At 63.9% G+C, this 15,738-nt stretch overlaps 4 pseudogenes; all 4 read left to right on the top strand.

Annotated features, from left to right (window-relative positions):
* The first annotated feature begins 2,750 nt into the window (after nucleotides 1-2,750).
* Nucleotides 2,751-2,859, top strand: LOC142872696 (uncharacterized; annotated as a pseudogene).
* A 3,448-nt stretch (nucleotides 2,860-6,307) lies between these two features.
* LOC142872587 (uncharacterized) lies at nucleotides 6,308-6,426 on the top strand (annotated as a pseudogene).
* A 3,457-nt stretch (nucleotides 6,427-9,883) lies between these two features.
* LOC142872695 (uncharacterized) lies at nucleotides 9,884-9,992 on the top strand (annotated as a pseudogene).
* A 3,449-nt stretch (nucleotides 9,993-13,441) lies between these two features.
* LOC142872694 (uncharacterized) lies at nucleotides 13,442-13,550 on the top strand (annotated as a pseudogene).
* Nucleotides 13,551-15,738: the final 2,188 nt, after the last annotated feature.

The raw sequence follows: 15,738 nt of genomic DNA, 5'->3' as shown, positions 1-15,738 counted from the left end.
GGTGCGCACCCACCCCGTTCCTAAGGGATGTGTATGCCCATCCCCTCCCCACGCCCGCCCGACACCCACCCGATGAAGGTGATTCCTCTGTGTCCACTTAGGTGTCCATCGGTTCGTACCCATTTGCCGGTGAGCGCGAGCACGTGGTGCTCGTGTGTCCATTCTTGGGATACCTGGCTTACTGGAACGGGTTCCAGCTCTGGCCAGGAGAACCACGAGAGGTGCCCTCTCACCGCTGTTCCTCACAGCCGAATAGCACTCCGTGGTGTCCACGCGCCACATTTTATTGACGCACTCGTGGGTCGATGGGCACTCGGGTCACTTCCAGGTCTTTGCGATTGTGACTTGTGCCCTGACTCTAACCCTAACCCTTACCCAGCCCGTCTCCTCCTCGGCCCCTGCCTGACTGACTCCTTCCCGCCCGGCCTGTCACCTGTCACCTGTCACCGTCCTCGGCCCCTGCCTGACGGGGCTCCTCCGTCGCCTGGGCCTTCCAAGGGCTTGGTGTGGACGCTGCTTCCAGGACGCCCTCCCAGGAACCCGGTAGCAGGGTGGCCGCAGCGTCTCGCGCAACCCAACCGTCCGCCTGCCGCCCTCGCTAAGTGGCCTGCGGGGGACGTGCTCCCGCTGTGCCGCGGGGGCCCAGCCTGGTGTCTTCTCTGAGGCCCCGCGGCTGCCACTCCCCGCAAGGGGGGAGCCGCGGAGGTGGGGACCGGCTCCTCATGGGGACGTACACCCAGCTCTCCACGTCGGATTCCGGGGCTCTCTGTCCTGCCAGAAGGCCCAGCTGGCCTGCGGGTCCTTAGAGTGGCAAAAACATCCGAAAACTGAGATTGAGGGTCCGGTGGGTGTCTGCACTTTTGTGCTGGGCACCCCAGGGAGGCCCGGGGGCTGGCTGGACAACGCGGTCTGCTGGGCTGGGGGGGGGGTTTGGAGGAGCAACTGATGCCCTTTGCACTTTGGGTAGCAAGTGTCTGAGGTGTCTCTGGGCCCTGCGCCATGTGGGGGCGGGGGCGGGGGCAGGGTGGGAGGAGGAGGAGGAGGAGGAGGAGGAGGAGGAGGAGGAGGAGGAGGCGGGAAGGGCCGTGGCCTGCAGTCGTGTTCCCCGGGGTGGCACAGCATGTGGCTTCTTCCACGGGCTGCTTGGCCTGGGCTCCCTGCACCTGGGCCTTTGGAGGACTGGCCCTGTGCTTGCCAACACTTCCTGCAGGGACCCAGAGCTGGGAGGTTGCATCTCTCAGCCCTGGGTCGGGCAGAGCCCCAGCGGGCCATGCCCACAACCTCTCTCAGCACGGGTCCCCCAGAAGGCTCCTTTGGGACCAGGATTCTCTTGCGGGTGACTCTTTAAGGTCTGGCCCCTGGATGGAGGGGCACCAGGAGTAGAGGAGCAGGAAGGGGAAGGGGGTGGCCATGCGAGGGGACACTTTCAGGCCAAGTCCCAGCTTCAGCCTGATCCTCCTAGGAACCCCGGGGTGGACATCACACCTCCTGGTTGCCCCGCTCTGAGACAAGGAGCCGGGCTTCGCATTCCCACAGCAGCCAGTCGTGGGCTGAGGACACCTGGGGCGTTGGGAACTCCCTGGCTTCTCCTTGGTTTAACATCTGGAGCTGCTTGGGAATTGTGCCGCCACACACACCCGAGTGCAGGTGTCTTCTGCACAGACTGCGGGCCTCGCTCTTCTGAATGCCGCTAGCTCGCCACCCACCCACGGGTGAACCTGGTCAGGGTGCTTTCTCTCAGGGGCAGACTCTGATCCGGGCGGGCTACCGGTGTGTCTCTGTTTGCTCCTTTCTTTCTTCCATTTCGGGAAAGGCTTCCCTACTGGGTGTGGAAATCTCCTATGCCTTTCCTCGCCTATTCTGTCAGCTTTCAAATTCTCTTTCAGTTGCCACCCTCACAGATGGATTAGGAAACTCTTTCCGGTGCACTCATTAGTGAAATGACCTCAATGACGCTGGAATCCAATATCTAATCGCCGATTGTTAGCGAGTCCACACGCCAGGGTGGTCGGGGTCCAATGCAGCCCCGGCCAGGCCCAGGCCCCTTGGACTGGGCCACAGGAGGACACAGAGGAGGGTCCCGGCCCCCACGAAGCGGTGCCGGCAGTTCTCCAAGGGCTCGGGGGTTTTCCAGAGGGAGGAGATGGAGGGGACTGATTTCTTCAGCGCCCCACAAACCACGCCACCCCACCCCACCCATGGGACACATCCCGAGAGAGAGAGAGACGCCCCATACACTCGCTCCCCTCCCCCCGTGCGCTGTGCCCCAGCCCTGGCCCGGGGGAACAGGCGGCCGCCCGACCACAGGGTGGGGGGAGCAGCTGAAAGGGGTTGTGGGGGAGGGCGGCCCCTGGCTGGGGTCAAAGGGCGAGCGCCCCGCCCGCCCGTGCGCAGTCAGCGGCGCTGGGGGTGGGGGCGGGGAGGTGAAGGAGGCCAGGCGAGGAGAGGAGGGGGGCTGGAAGGTCTCCACCTTGGCGGGTCCAGCCGTGGAGGCGCATCTTGTGTGAGTGTGAGTGAGAGACTGAGTGTGAGTGTGTGTGTATAGAGAGACAGCCCCCAACCCCGGCCCGCCGCTCCCTGCCCGCCCCGCCTGTCACCCCCGTCCCTGGGAGCCCGCCGGACCCGGCCGGCGAACTCAACAGGCCCGGCCCGGCGCGGGTCAGCGCCGGCGCGGGGCCTGGGGCGGGAGGAGGCGGCGGGGAAGCGCAGAGAGGCTCCGCTTCTTGAGCGGGGCAGGGGCGCCCTCCGCCGTCCACGGCCACACCACCCCGAACGCGCCCGATCTCGGAAGCTAAGCAGGGTCGGGCCTGGTTAGAACTTGGATGGGAGACCGCCGGGGAATACCGGGTGCCGTAGGCTTCTTCTTCTTCTTCTTTTTTTTTTTTTTGCCTCTGGTTCTGTCGCGTTTCTGGGAGTGCGGGGGCGGCCCCGGGTGGGGGTGACCCCCACCCTCAGCGCCCGCCGCGGTGCCTGGCGCCCCAGCCCGCACTGTGGGGCCTCCTCTTGTCCCGAGCCGCGACACCGCCGCCACGCGGCAGCATGCGTGGCTTCTGGACTGTCAGGTCTCAGACCAAAGGTCTGCTCTGTGGGAACCGACACGCTGGAGGAAACCTTGAGAGTCTGAGAGGGGAGGGAGTTGCAGAAGAAGGCCAGGATGTCATTTTGAGGGAGTATGTGACCAGAACTCGTCCCGTTGCTTTTGGGGTTCTATGGGCTACACGCAGGAATCTTTGGTGGTGGCACCTGATGTTGGGGGATCCGGAGTCACACCCAGACCTGCTCCACAGGCCTCCTTTGACTTTTCTCTTCGGATTCATTATTTTTAAAAAGTGTCTCTTATCTCTAGTATTGCATTTTCTTTTCTCTCTCTTTTCAAGCAGATGATGGGAGTCCAAGTATTAAGGTGACATGTGTTGCCCGTGCCCCCCTACCCCCTGTGTTCTTATTCATTTACCTCTCATGTTGTTCCAGCGTATTGTGGGGGCACCAATGTTAAGGTCGGGTACATCGCCCTCTCCCCGCCTCCCCCCTCGGGTCAGAGCTTCAAGTGCGCCCATCCCCCAGTGGGTGCGCACCCACCCCGTTCCTAAGGGATGTGTATGCCCATCCCCTCCCCACGCCCGCCCGACACCCACCCGATGAAGGTGATTCCTCTGTGTCCACTTAGGTGTCCATCGGTTCGTACCCATTTGCCGGTGAGCGCGAGCACGTGGTGCTCGTGTGTCCATTCTTGGGATACCTGGCTTACTGGAACGGGTTCCAGCTCTGGCCAGGAGAACCACGAGAGGTGCCCTCTCACCGCTGTTCCTCACAGCCGAATAGCACTCCGTGGTGTCCACGCGCCACATTTTATTGACGCACTCGTGGGTCGATGGGCACTCGGGTCACTTCCAGGTCTTTGCGATTGTGACTTGTGCCCTGACTCTAACCCTAACCCTTACCCAGCCCGTCTCCTCCTCGGCCCCTGCCTGACTGACTCCTTCCCGCCCGGCCTGTCACCTGTCACCTGTCACCGTCCTCGGCCCCTGCCTGACGGGGCTCCTCCGTCGCCTGGGCCTTCCAAGGGCTTGGTGTGGACGCTGCTTCCAGGACGCCCTCCCAGGAACCCGGTAGCAGGGTGGCCGCAGCGTCTCGCGCAACCCAACCGTCCGCCTGCCGCCCTCGCTAAGTGGCCTGCGGGGGACGTGCTCCCGCTGTGCCGCGGGGGCCCAGCCTGGTGTCTTCTCTGAGGCCCCGCGGCTGCCACTCCCCGCAAGGGGGGAGCCGCGGAGGTGGGGACCGGCTCCTCATGGGGACGTACACCCAGCTCTCCACGTCGGATTCCGGGGCTCTCTGTCCTGCCAGAAGGCCCAGCTGGCCTGCGGGTCCTTAGAGTGGCAAAAACATCCGAAAACTGAGATTGAGGGTCCGGTGGGTGTCTGCACTTTTGTGCTGGGCACCCCAGGGAGGCCCGGGGGCTGGCTGGACAACGCGGTCTGCTGGGCTGGGGGGGGGGTTTGGAGGAGCAACTGATGCCCTTTGCACTTTGGGTAGCAAGTGTCTGAGGTGTCTCTGGGCCCTGCGCCATGTGGGGGCGGGGGCGGGGGCAGGGTGGGAGGAGGAGGAGGAGGAGGAGGAGGAGGAGGAGGAGGAGGCGGGAAGGGCCGTGGCCTGCAGTCGTGTTCCCCGGGGTGGCACAGCATGTGGCTTCTTCCACGGGCTGCTTGGCCTGGGCTCCCTGCACCTGGGCCTTTGGAGGACTGGCCCTGTGCTTGCCAACACTTCCTGCAGAGACCCAGAGCTGGGAGGTTGCATCTCTCAGCCCTGGGTCGGGCAGAGCCCCAGCGGGCCATGCCCACAACCTCTCTCAGCACGGGTCCCCCAGAAGGCTCCTTTGGGACCAGGATTCTCTTGCGGGTGACTCTTTAAGGTCTGGCCCCTGGATGGAGGGGCACCAGGAGTAGAGGAGCAGGAAGGGGAAGGGGGTGGCCATGCGAGGGGACACTTTCAGGCCAAGTCCCAGCTTCAGCCTGATCCTCCTAGGAACCCCGGGGTGGACATCACACCTCCTGGTTGCCCCGCTCTGAGACAAGGAGCCGGGCTTCGCATTCCCACAGCAGCCAGTCGTGGGCTGAGGACACCTGGGGCGTTGGGAACTCCCTGGCTTCTCCTTGGTTTAACATCTGGAGCTGCTTGGGAATTGTGCCGCCACACACACCCGAGTGCAGGTGTCTTCTGCACAGACTGCGGGCCTCGCTCTTCTGAATGCCGCTAGCTCGCCACCCACCCACGGGTGAACCTGGTCAGGGTGCTTTCTCTCAGGGGCAGACTCTGATCCGGGCGGGCTACCGGTGTGTCTCTGTTTGCTCCTTTCTTTCTTCCATTTCGGGAAAGGCTTCCCTACTGGGTGTGGAAATCTCCTATGCCTTTCCTCGCCTATTCTGTCAGCTTTCAAATTCTCTTTCAGTTGCCACCTTCACAGATGGATTAGGAAACTCTTTCCGGTGCACTCATTAGTGAAATGACCTCAATGACGCTGGAATCCAATATCTAATCGCCGATTGTTAGCGAGTCCACACGCCAGGGTGGTTGGGGGGCAATGCAGCCCCGGCCAGGCCCAGGCCCCTTGGACTGGGCCACAGGAGGACACAGAGGAGGGTCCCGGCCCCCACGAAGCGGTGCCGGCAGTTCTCCAAGGGCTCGGGGGTTTTCCAGAGGGAGGAGATGGAGGAGACTGATTTCTTCAGCGCCCCACAAACCACGCCACCCCACCCCACCCATGGGACACATCCCGAGAGAGAGAGACGCCCCATACACTCGCTCCCCTCCCCCGTGCGCTGTGCCCCAGCCCTGGCCCGGGGGAACAGGCGGCCGCCTGGCCACAGGGTGGGGGGAGCAGCTGAAAGGGGTTGTGGGGGAGGGCGGCCCCTGGCTGGGGTCAAAGGGCGAGCGCCCCGCCCGCCCGCGGGCAGTCAGCGGCGCTGGGGGTGGGGGCGGGGAGGTGAAGGAGGCCAGGCGAGGAGAGGAGGGGGGCTGGAAGGTCTCCACCTTGGCGGGTCCAGCCGTGGAGGCGCATCTTGTGTGAGTGTGAGTGAGAGACTGAGTGTGAGTGTGTGTGTATAGAGAGACAGCCCCCAACCCCGGCCCGCCGCTCCCTGCCCGCCCCGCCTGTCACCCCCGTCCCTGGGAGCCCGCCGGACCCGGCCGGCGAACTCAACAGGCCCGGCCCGGCGCGGGTCAGCGCCGGCGCGGGGCCTGGGGCGGGAGGAGGCGGCGGGGAAGCGCAGAGAGGCTCCGCTTCTTGAGCGGGGCAGGGGCGCCCTCCGCCGTCCACGGCCACACCACCCCGAACGCGCCCGATCCCGTCTGGTCTCGGAAGCTAAGCAGGGTCGGGCCTGGTTAGAACTTGGATGGGAGACCGCCCGGGAATACCGGGTGCCGTAGGCTTCTTCTTCTTCTTCTTTTTTTTTTTTTTGCCTCTGGTTCTGTCGCGTTTCTGGGAGTGCGGGGGCGGCCCCGGGTGGGGGTGACCCCCACCCTCAGCGCCCGCCGCGGTGCCTGGCGCCCCAGCCCGCACTGTGGGGCCTCCTCTTGTCCCGAGCCGCGACACCGCCGCCACGCGGCAGCATGCGTGGCTTCTGGACTGTCAGGTCTCAGACCAAAGGTCTGCTCTGTGGGAACCGACACGCTGGAGGAAACCTTGAGAGTCTGAGAGGGGAGGGAGTTGCAGAAGAAGGCCAGGATGTCATTTTGAGGGAGTATGTGACCAGAACTCGTCCCGTTGCTTTTGGGGTTCTATGGGCTACACGCAGGAATCTTTGGTGGTGGCACCTGATGTTGGGGGATCCGGAGTCACACCCAGACCTGCTCCACAGGCCTCCTTTGACTTTTCTCTTCGGATTCATTATTTTTAAAAAGTGTCTCTTATCTCTAGTATTGCATTTTCTTTTCTCTCTCTTTTCAAGCAGATGATGGGAGTCCAAGTATTAAGGTGACATGTGTTGCCCGTGCCCCCCTACCCCCTGTGTTCTTATTCATTTACCTCTCATGTTGTTCCAGCGTATTGTGGGGGCACCAATGTTAAGGTCGGGTACATCGCCCTCTCCCCGCCTCCCCCCTCGGGTCAGAGCTTCAAGTGCGCCCATCCCCCAGTGGGTGCGCACCCACCCCGTTCCTAAGGGATGTGTATGCCCATCCCCTCCCCACGCCCGCCCGACACCCACCCGATGAAGGTGATTCCTCTGTGTCCACTTAGGTGTCCATCGGTTCGTACCCATTTGCCGGTGAGCGCGAGCACGTGGTGCTCGTGTGTCCATTCTTGGGATACCTGGCTTACTGGAACGGGTTCCAGCTCTGGCCAGGAGAACCACGAGAGGTGCCCTCTCACCGCTGTTCCTCACAGCCGAATAGCACTCCGTGGTGTCCACGCGCCACATTTTATTGACGCACTCGTGGGTCGATGGGCACTCGGGTCACTTCCAGGTCTTTGCGATTGTGACTTGTGCCCTGACTCTAACCCTAACCCTTACCCAGCCCGTCTCCTCCTCGGCCCCTGCCTGACTGACTCCTTCCCGCCCGGCCTGTCACCTGTCACCTGTCACCGTCCTCGGCCCCTGCCTGACGGGGCTCCTCCGTCGCCTGGGCCTTCCAAGGGCTTGGTGTGGACGCTGCTTCCAGGACGCCCTCCCAGGAACCCGGTAGCAGGGTGGCCGCAGCGTCTCGCGCAACCCAACCGTCCGCCTGCCGCCCTCGCTAAGTGGCCTGCGGGGGACGTGCTCCCGCTGTGCCGCGGGGGCCCAGCCTGGTGTCTTCTCTGAGGCCCCGCGGCTGCCACTCCTCGCAAGGGGGGAGCCGCGGAGGTGGGGACCGGCTCCTCATGGGGACGTACACCCAGCTCTCCACGTCGGATTCCGGGGCTCTCTGTCCTGCCAGAAGGCCCAGCTGGCCTGCGGGTCCTTAGAGTGGCAAAAACATCCGAAAACTGAGATTGAGGGTCCGGTGGGTGTCTGCACTTTTGTGCTGGGCACCCCAGGGAGGCCCGGGGGCTGGCTGGACAACGCGGTCTGCTGGGCTGGGGGGGGGGTTTGGAGGAGCAACTGATGCCCTTTGCACTTTGGGTAGCAAGTGTCTGAGGTGTCTCTGGGCCCTGCGCCATGTGGGGGCGGGGGCGGGGGCAGGGTGGGAGGAGGAGGAGGAGGAGGAGGAGGAGGAGGAGGAGGAGGAGGAGGCGGGAAGGGCCGTGGCCTGCAGTCGTGTTCCCCGGGGTGGCACAGCATGTGGCTTCTTCCACGGGCTGCTTGGCCTGGGCTCCCTGCACCTGGGCCTTTGGAGGACTGGCCCTGTGCTTGCCAACACTTCCTGCAGGGACCCAGAGCTGGGAGGTTGCATCTCTCAGCCCTGGGTCGGGCAGAGCCCCAGCGGGCCATGCCCACAACCTCTCTCAGCACGGGTCCCCCAGAAGGCTCCTTTGGGACCAGGATTCTCTTGCGGGTGACTCTTTAAGGTCTGGCCCCTGGATGGAGGGGCACCAGGAGTAGAGGAGCAGGAAGGGGAAGGGGGTGGCCATGCGAGGGGACACTTTCAGGCCAAGTCCCAGCTTCAGCCTGATCCTCCTAGGAACCCCGGGGTGGACATCACACCTCCTGGTTGCCCCGCTCTGAGACAAGGAGCCGGGCTTCGCATTCCCACAGCAGCCAGTCGTGGGCTGAGGACACCTGGGGCGTTGGGAACTCCCTGGCTTCTCCTTGGTTTAACATCTGGAGCTGCTTGGGAATTGTGCCGCCACACACACCCGAGTGCAGGTGTCTTCTGCACAGACTGCGGGCCTCGCTCTTCTGAATGCCGCTAGCTCGCCACCCACCCACGGGTGAACCTGGTCAGGGTGCTTTCTCTCAGGGGCAGACTCTGATCCGGGCGGGCTACCGGTGTGTCTCTGTTTGCTCCTTTCTTTCTTCCATTTCGGGAAAGGCTTCCCTACTGGGTGTGGAAATCTCCTATGCCTTTCCTCGCCTATTCTGTCAGCTTTCAAATTCTCTTTCAGTTGCCACCCTCACAGATGGATTAGGAAACTCTTTCCGGTGCACTCATTAGTGAAATGACCTCAATGACGCTGGAATCCAATATCTAATCGCCGATTGTTAGCGAGTCCACACGCCAGGGTGGTCGGGGTCCAATGCAGCCCCGGCCAGGCCCAGGCCCCTTGGACTGGGCCACAGGAGGACACAGAGGAGGGTCCCGGCCCCCACGAAGCGGTGCCGGCAGTTCTCCAAGGGCTCGGGGGTTTTCCAGAGGGAGGAGATGGAGGGGACTGATTTCTTCAGCGCCCCACAAACCACGCCACCCCACCCCACCCATGGGACACATCCCGAGAGAGAGAGAGACGCCCCATACACTCGCTCCCCTCCCCCCGTGCGCTGTGCCCCAGCCCTGGCCCGGGGGAACAGGCGGCCGCCCGGCCACAGGGTGGGGGGAGCAGCTGAAAGGGGTTGTGGGGGAGGGCGGCCCCTGGCTGGGGTCAAAGGGGGAGCGCCCCGCCCGCCCGTGCGCAGTCAGTGGCGCTGGGGGTGGGGGCGGGGAGGTGAAGGAGGGAAGGCGAGGAGAGGAGGGGGGCTGGAAGGTCTCCACCTTGGCGGGTCCAGCCGTGGAGGCGCATCTTGTGTGAGTGTGAGTGAGCGACTGAGTGTGAGTGTGTGTGTATAGAGAGACAGCCCCCAACCCCGGCCCGCCGCTCCCTGCCCGCCCCGCCTGTCACCCCCGTCCCTGGGAGCCCGCCGGACCCGGCCGGCGAACTCAACAGGACCGGCCCGGCGCGGGTCAGCGCCGGCGCGGGGCCTGGGGCGGGAGGAGGCGGCGGGGAAGCGCAGAGAGGCTCCGCTTCTTGAGCGGGGCAGGGGCGCCCTCCGCCGTCCACGGCCACACCACCCCGAACGCGCCCGATCTCGGAAGCTAAGCAGGGTCGGGCCTGGTTAGAACTTGGATGGGAGACCGCCGGGGAATACCGGGTGCCGTAGGCTTCTTCTTCTTCTTCTTTTTTTTTTTTTGCCTCTGGTTCTGTCGCGTTTCTGGGAGTGCGGGGGCGGCCCCGGGTGGGGGTGACCCCCACCCTCAGCGCCCGCCGCGGTGCCTGGCGCCCCAGCCCGCACTGTGGGGCCTCCTCTTGTCCCGAGCCGCGACACCGCCGCCACGCGGCAGCATGCGTGGCTTCTGGACTGTCAGGTCTCAGACCAAAGGTCTGCTCTGTGGGAACCGACACGCTGGAGGAAACCTTGAGAGTCTGAGAGGGGAGGGAGTTGCAGAAGAAGGCCAGGATGTCATTTTGAGGGAGTATGTGACCAGAACTCGTCCCGTTGCTTTTGGGGTTTATGGGCTACACGCAGGAATCTTTGGTGGTGGCACCTGATGTTGGGGGATCCGGAGTCACACCCAGACCTGCTCCACAGGCCTCCTTTGACTTTTCTCTTCGGATTCATTATTTTTAAAAAGTGTCTCTTATCTCTAGTATTGCATTTTCTTTTCTCTCTCTTTTCAAGCAGATGATGGGAGTCCAAGTATTAAGGTGACATGTGTTGCCCGTGCCCCCCTACCCCCTGTGTTCTTATTCATTTACCTCTCATGTTGTTCCAGCGTATTGTGGGGGCACCAATGTTAAGGTCGGGTACATCGCCCTCTCCCCGCCACCCCTCTCGGGTCAGAGCTTCAAGTGCGCCCATCCCCCAGTGGGTGCGCACCCACCCCGTTCCTAAGGGATGTGTATGCCCATCCCCTCCCCACGCCCGCCCGACACCCACCCGATGAAGGTGATTCCTCTGTGTCCACTTAGGTGTCCATCGGTTCGTACCCATTTGCCGGTGAGCGCGAGCACGTGGTGCTCGTGTGTCCATTCTTGGGATACCTGGCTTACTGGAACGGGTTCCAGCTCTGGCCAGGAGAACCACGAGAGGTGCCCTCTCACCGCTGTTCCTCACAGCCGAATAGCACTCCGTGGTGTCCACGCGCCACATTTTATTGACGCACTCGTGGGTCGATGGGCACTCGGGTCACTTCCAGGTCTTTGCGATTGTGACTTGTGCCCTGACTCTAACCCTAACCCTTACCCAGCCCGTCTCCTCCTCGGCCCCTGCCTGACTGACTCCTTCCCGCCCGGCCTGTCACCTGTCACCTGTCACCGTCCTCGGCCCCTGCCTGACGGGGCTCCTCCGTCGCCTGGGCCTTCCAAGGGCTTGGTGTGGACGCTGCTTCCAGGACGCCCTCCCAGGAACCCGGTAGCAGGGTGGCCGCAGCGTCTCGCGCAACCCAACCGTCCGCCTGCCGCCCTCGCTAAGTGGCCTGCGGGGGACGTGCTCCCGCTGTGCCGCGGGGGCCCAGCCTGGTGTCTTCTCTGAGGCCCCGCGGCTGCCACTCCCCGCAAGGGGGGAGCCGCGGAGGTGGGGACCGGCTCCTCATGGGGACGTACACCCAGCTCTCCACGTCGGATTCCGGGGCTCTCTGTCCTGCCAGAAGGCCCAGCTGGCCTGCGGGTCCTTAGAGTGGCAAAAACATCCGAAAACTGAGATTGAGGGTCCGGTGGGTGTCTGCACTTTTGTGCTGGGCACCCCAGGGAGGCCCGGGGGCTGGCTGGACAACGCGGTCTGCTGGGCTGGGGGGGGGGTTTGGAGGAGCAACTGATGCCCTTTGCACTTTGGGTAGCAAGTGTCTGAGGTGTCTCTGGGCCCTGCGCCATGTGGGGGCGGGGGCGGGGGCAGGGTGGGAGGAGGAGGAGGAGGAGGAGGAGGAGGAGGAGGAGGAGGCGGGAAGGGCCGTGGCCTGCAGTCGTGTTCCCCGGGGTGGCACAGCATGTGGCTTCTTCCACGGGCTGCTTGGCCTGGGCTCCCTGCACCTGGGCCTTTGGAGGACTGGCCCTGTGCTTGCCAACACTTCCTGCAGGGACCCAGAGCTGGGAGGTTGCATCTCTCAGCCCTGGGTCGGGCAGAGCCCCAGCGGGCCATGCCCACAACCTCTCTCAGCACGGGTCCCCCAGAAGGCTCCTTTGGGACCAGGATTCTCTTGCGGGTGACTCTTTAAGGTCTGGCCCCTGGATGGAGGGGCACCAGGAGTAGAGGAGCAGGAAGGGGAAGGGGGTGGCCATGCGAGGGGACACTTTCAGGCCAAGTCCCAGCTTCAGCCTGATCCTCCTAGGAACCCCGGGGTGGACATCACACCTCCTGGTTGCCCCGCTCTGAGACAAGGAGCCGGGCTTCGCATTCCCACAGCAGCCAGTCGTGGGCTGAGGACACCTGGGGCGTTGGGAACTCCCTGGCTTCTCCTTGGTTTAACATCTGGAGCTGCTTGGGAATTGTGCCGCCACACACACCCGAGTGCAGGTGTCTTCTGCACAGACTGCGGGCCTCGCTCTTCTGAATGCCGCTAGCTCGCCACCCACCCACGGGTGAACCTGGTCAGGGTGCTTTCTCTCAGGGGCAGACTCTGATCCGGGCGGGCTACCGGTGTGTCTCTGTTTGCTCCTTTCTTTCTTCCATTTCGGGAAAGGCTTCCCTACTGGGTGTGGAAATCTCCTATGCCTTTCCTCGCCTATTCTGTCAGCTTTCAAATTCTCTTTCAGTTGCCACCCTCACAGATGGATTAGGAAACTCTTTCCGGTGCACTCATTAGTGAAATGACCTCAATGACGCTGGAATCCAATATCTAATCGCCGATTGTTAGCGAGTCCACACGCCAGGGTGGTCGGGGTCCAATGCAGCCCCGGCCAGGCCCAGGCCCCTTGGACTGGGCCACAGGAGGACACAGAGGAGGGTCCCGGCCCCCACGAAGCGGTGCCGGCAGTTCTCCAAGGGCTCGGGGGTTTTCCAGAGGGAGGAGATGGAGGGGACTGATTTCTTCAGCGCCCCACAAACCACGCCACCCCACCCCACCCATGGGACACATCCCGAGAGAGAGAGAGACGCCCCATACACTCGCTCCCCTCCCCCCGTGCGCTGTGCCCCAGCCCTGGCCCGGGGGAACAGGCGGCCGCCCGACCACAGGGTGGGGGGAGCAGCTGAAAGGGGTTGTGGGGGAGGGCGGCCCCTGGCTGGGGTCAAAGGGCGAGCGCCCCGCCCGCCCGTGCGCAGTCAGCGGCGCTGGGGGTGGGGGCGGGGAGGTGAAGGAGGCCAGGCGAGGAGAGGAGGGGGGCTGGAAGGTCTCCACCTTGGCGGGTCCAGCCGTGGAGGCGCATCTTGTGTGAGTGTGAGTGAGAGACTGAGTGTGAGTGTGTGTGTATAGAGAGACAGCCCCCAACCCCGGCCCGCCGCTCCCTGCCCGCCCCGCCTGTCACCCCCGTCCCTGGGAGCCCGCCGGACCCGGCCGGCGAACTCAACAGGCCCGGCCCGGCGCGGGTCAGCGCCGGCGCGGGGCCTGGGGCGGGAGGAGGCGGCGGGGAAGCGCAGAGAGGCTCCGCTTCTTGAGCGGGGCAGGGGCGCCCTCCGCCGTCCACGGCCACACCACCCCGAACGCGCCCGATCTCGGAAGCTAAGCAGGGTCGGGCCTGGTTAGAACTTGGATGGGAGACCGCCGGGGAATACCGGGTGCCGTAGGCTTCTTCTTCTTCTTCTTTTTTTTTTTTTTGCCTCTGGTTCTGTCGCGTTTCTGGGAGTGCGGGGGCGGCCCCGGGTGGGGGTGACCCCCACCCTCAGCGCCCGCCGCGGTGCCTGGCGCCCCAGCCCGCACTGTGGGGCCTCCTCTTGTCCCGAGCCGCGACACCGCCGCCACGCGGCAGCATGCGTGGCTTCTGGACTGTCAGGTCTCAGACCAAAGGTCTGCTCTGTGGGAACCGACACGCTGGAGGAAACCTTGAGAGTCTGAGAGGGGAGGGAGTTGCAGAAGAAGGCCAGGATGTCATTTTGAGGGAGTATGTGACCAGAACTCGTCCCGTTGCTTTTGGGGTTCTATGGGCTACACGCAGGAATCTTTGGTGGTGGCACCTGATGTTGGGGGATCCGGAGTCACACCCAGACCTGCTCCACAGGCCTCCTTTGACTTTTCTCTTCGGATTCATTATTTTTAAAAAGTGTCTCTTATCTCTAGTATTGCATTTTCTTTTCTCTCTCTTTTCAAGCAGATGATGGGAGTCCAAGTATTAAGGTGACATGTGTTGCCCGTGCCCCCCTACCCCCTGTGTTCTTATTCATTTACCTCTCATGTTGTTCCAGCGTATTGTGGGGGCACCAATGTTAAGGTCGGGTACATCGCCCTCTCCCCGCCTCCCCCCTCGGGTCAGAGCTTCAAGTGCGCCCATCCCCCAGTGGGTGCGCACCCACCCCGTTCCTAAGGGATGTGTATGCCCATCCCCTCCCCACGCCCGCCCGACACCCACCCGATGAAGGTGATTCCTCTGTGTCCACTTAGGTGTCCATCGGTTCGTACCCATTTGCCGGTGAGCGCGAGCACGTGGTGCTCGTGTGTCCATTCTTGGGATACCTGGCTTACTGGAACGGGTTCCAGCTCTGGCCAGGAGAACCACGAGAGGTGCCCTCTCACCGCTGTTCCTCACAGCCGAATAGCACTCCGTGGTGTCCACGCGCCACATTTTATTGACGCACTCGTGGGTCGATGGGCACTCGGGTCACTTCCAGGTCTTTGCGATTGTGACTTGTGCCCTGACTCTAACCCTAACCCTTACCCAGCCCGTCTCCTCCTCGGCCCCTGCCTGACTGACTCCTTCCCGCCCGGCCTGTCACCTGTCACCTGTCACCGTCCTCGGCCCCTGCCTGACGGGGCTCCTCCGTCGCCTGGGCCTTCCAAGGGCTTGGTGTGGACGCTGCTTCCAGGACGCCCTCCCAGGAACCCGGTAGCAGGGTGGCCGCAGCGTCTCGCGCAACCCAACCGTCCGCCTGCCGCCCTCGCTAAGTGGCCTGCGGGGGACGTGCTCCCGCTGTGCCGCGGGGGCCCAGCCTGGTGTCTTCTCTGAGGCCCCGCGGCTGCCACTCCCCGCAAGGGGGGAGCCGCGGAGGTGGGGACCGGCTCCTCATGGGGACGTACACCCAGCTCTCCACGTCGGATTCCGGGGCTCTCTGTCCTGCCAGAAGGCCCAGCTGGCCTGCGGGTCCTTAGAGTGGCAAAAACATCCGAAAACTGAGATTGAGGGTCCGGTGGGTGTCTGCACTTTTGTGCTGGGCACCCCAGGGAGGCCCGGGGGCTGGCTGGACAACGCGGTCTGCTGGGCTGGGGGGGGGGGTTTGGAGGAGCAACTGATGCCCTTTGCACTTTGGGTAGCAAGTGTCTGAGGTGTCTCTGGGCCCTGCGCCATGTGGGGGCGGGGGCGGGGGCAGGGTGGGAGGAGGAGGAGGAGGAGGAGGAGGAGGAGGAGGAGGAGGCGGGAAGGGCCGTGGCCTGCAGTCGTGTTCCCCGGGGTGGCACAGCATGTGGCTTCTTCCACGGGCTGCTTGGCCTGGGCTCCCTGCACCTGGGCCTTTGGAGGACTGGCCCTGTGCTTGCCAACACTTCCTGCAGGGACCCAGAGCTGGGAGGTTGCATCTCTCAGCCCTGGGTCGGGCAGAGCCCCAGCGGGCCATGCCCACAACCTCTCTCAGCACGGGTCCCCCAGAAGGCTCCTTTGGGACCAGGATTCTCTTGCGGGTGACTCTTTAAGGTCTGGCCCCTGGATGGAGGGGCACCAGGAGTAGAGGAGCAGGAAGGGGAAGGGGGTGGCCATGCGAGGGGACACTTTCAGGCCAAGTCCCAGCTTCAGCCTGATCCTCCTAGGAACCCCGGGGTGGACATCACACC

The sequence above is a fragment of the Microcebus murinus genome, chromosome 8 (genome assembly GCF_040939455.1).
Source record: "Microcebus murinus isolate Inina chromosome 8, M.murinus_Inina_mat1.0, whole genome shotgun sequence".
Lineage (NCBI taxonomy): Eukaryota > Metazoa > Chordata > Mammalia > Primates > Cheirogaleidae > Microcebus > Microcebus murinus.
Note: the sequence above shows the minus strand (reverse complement) of the source record. Positions and strands in the feature narration are given on the sequence as shown.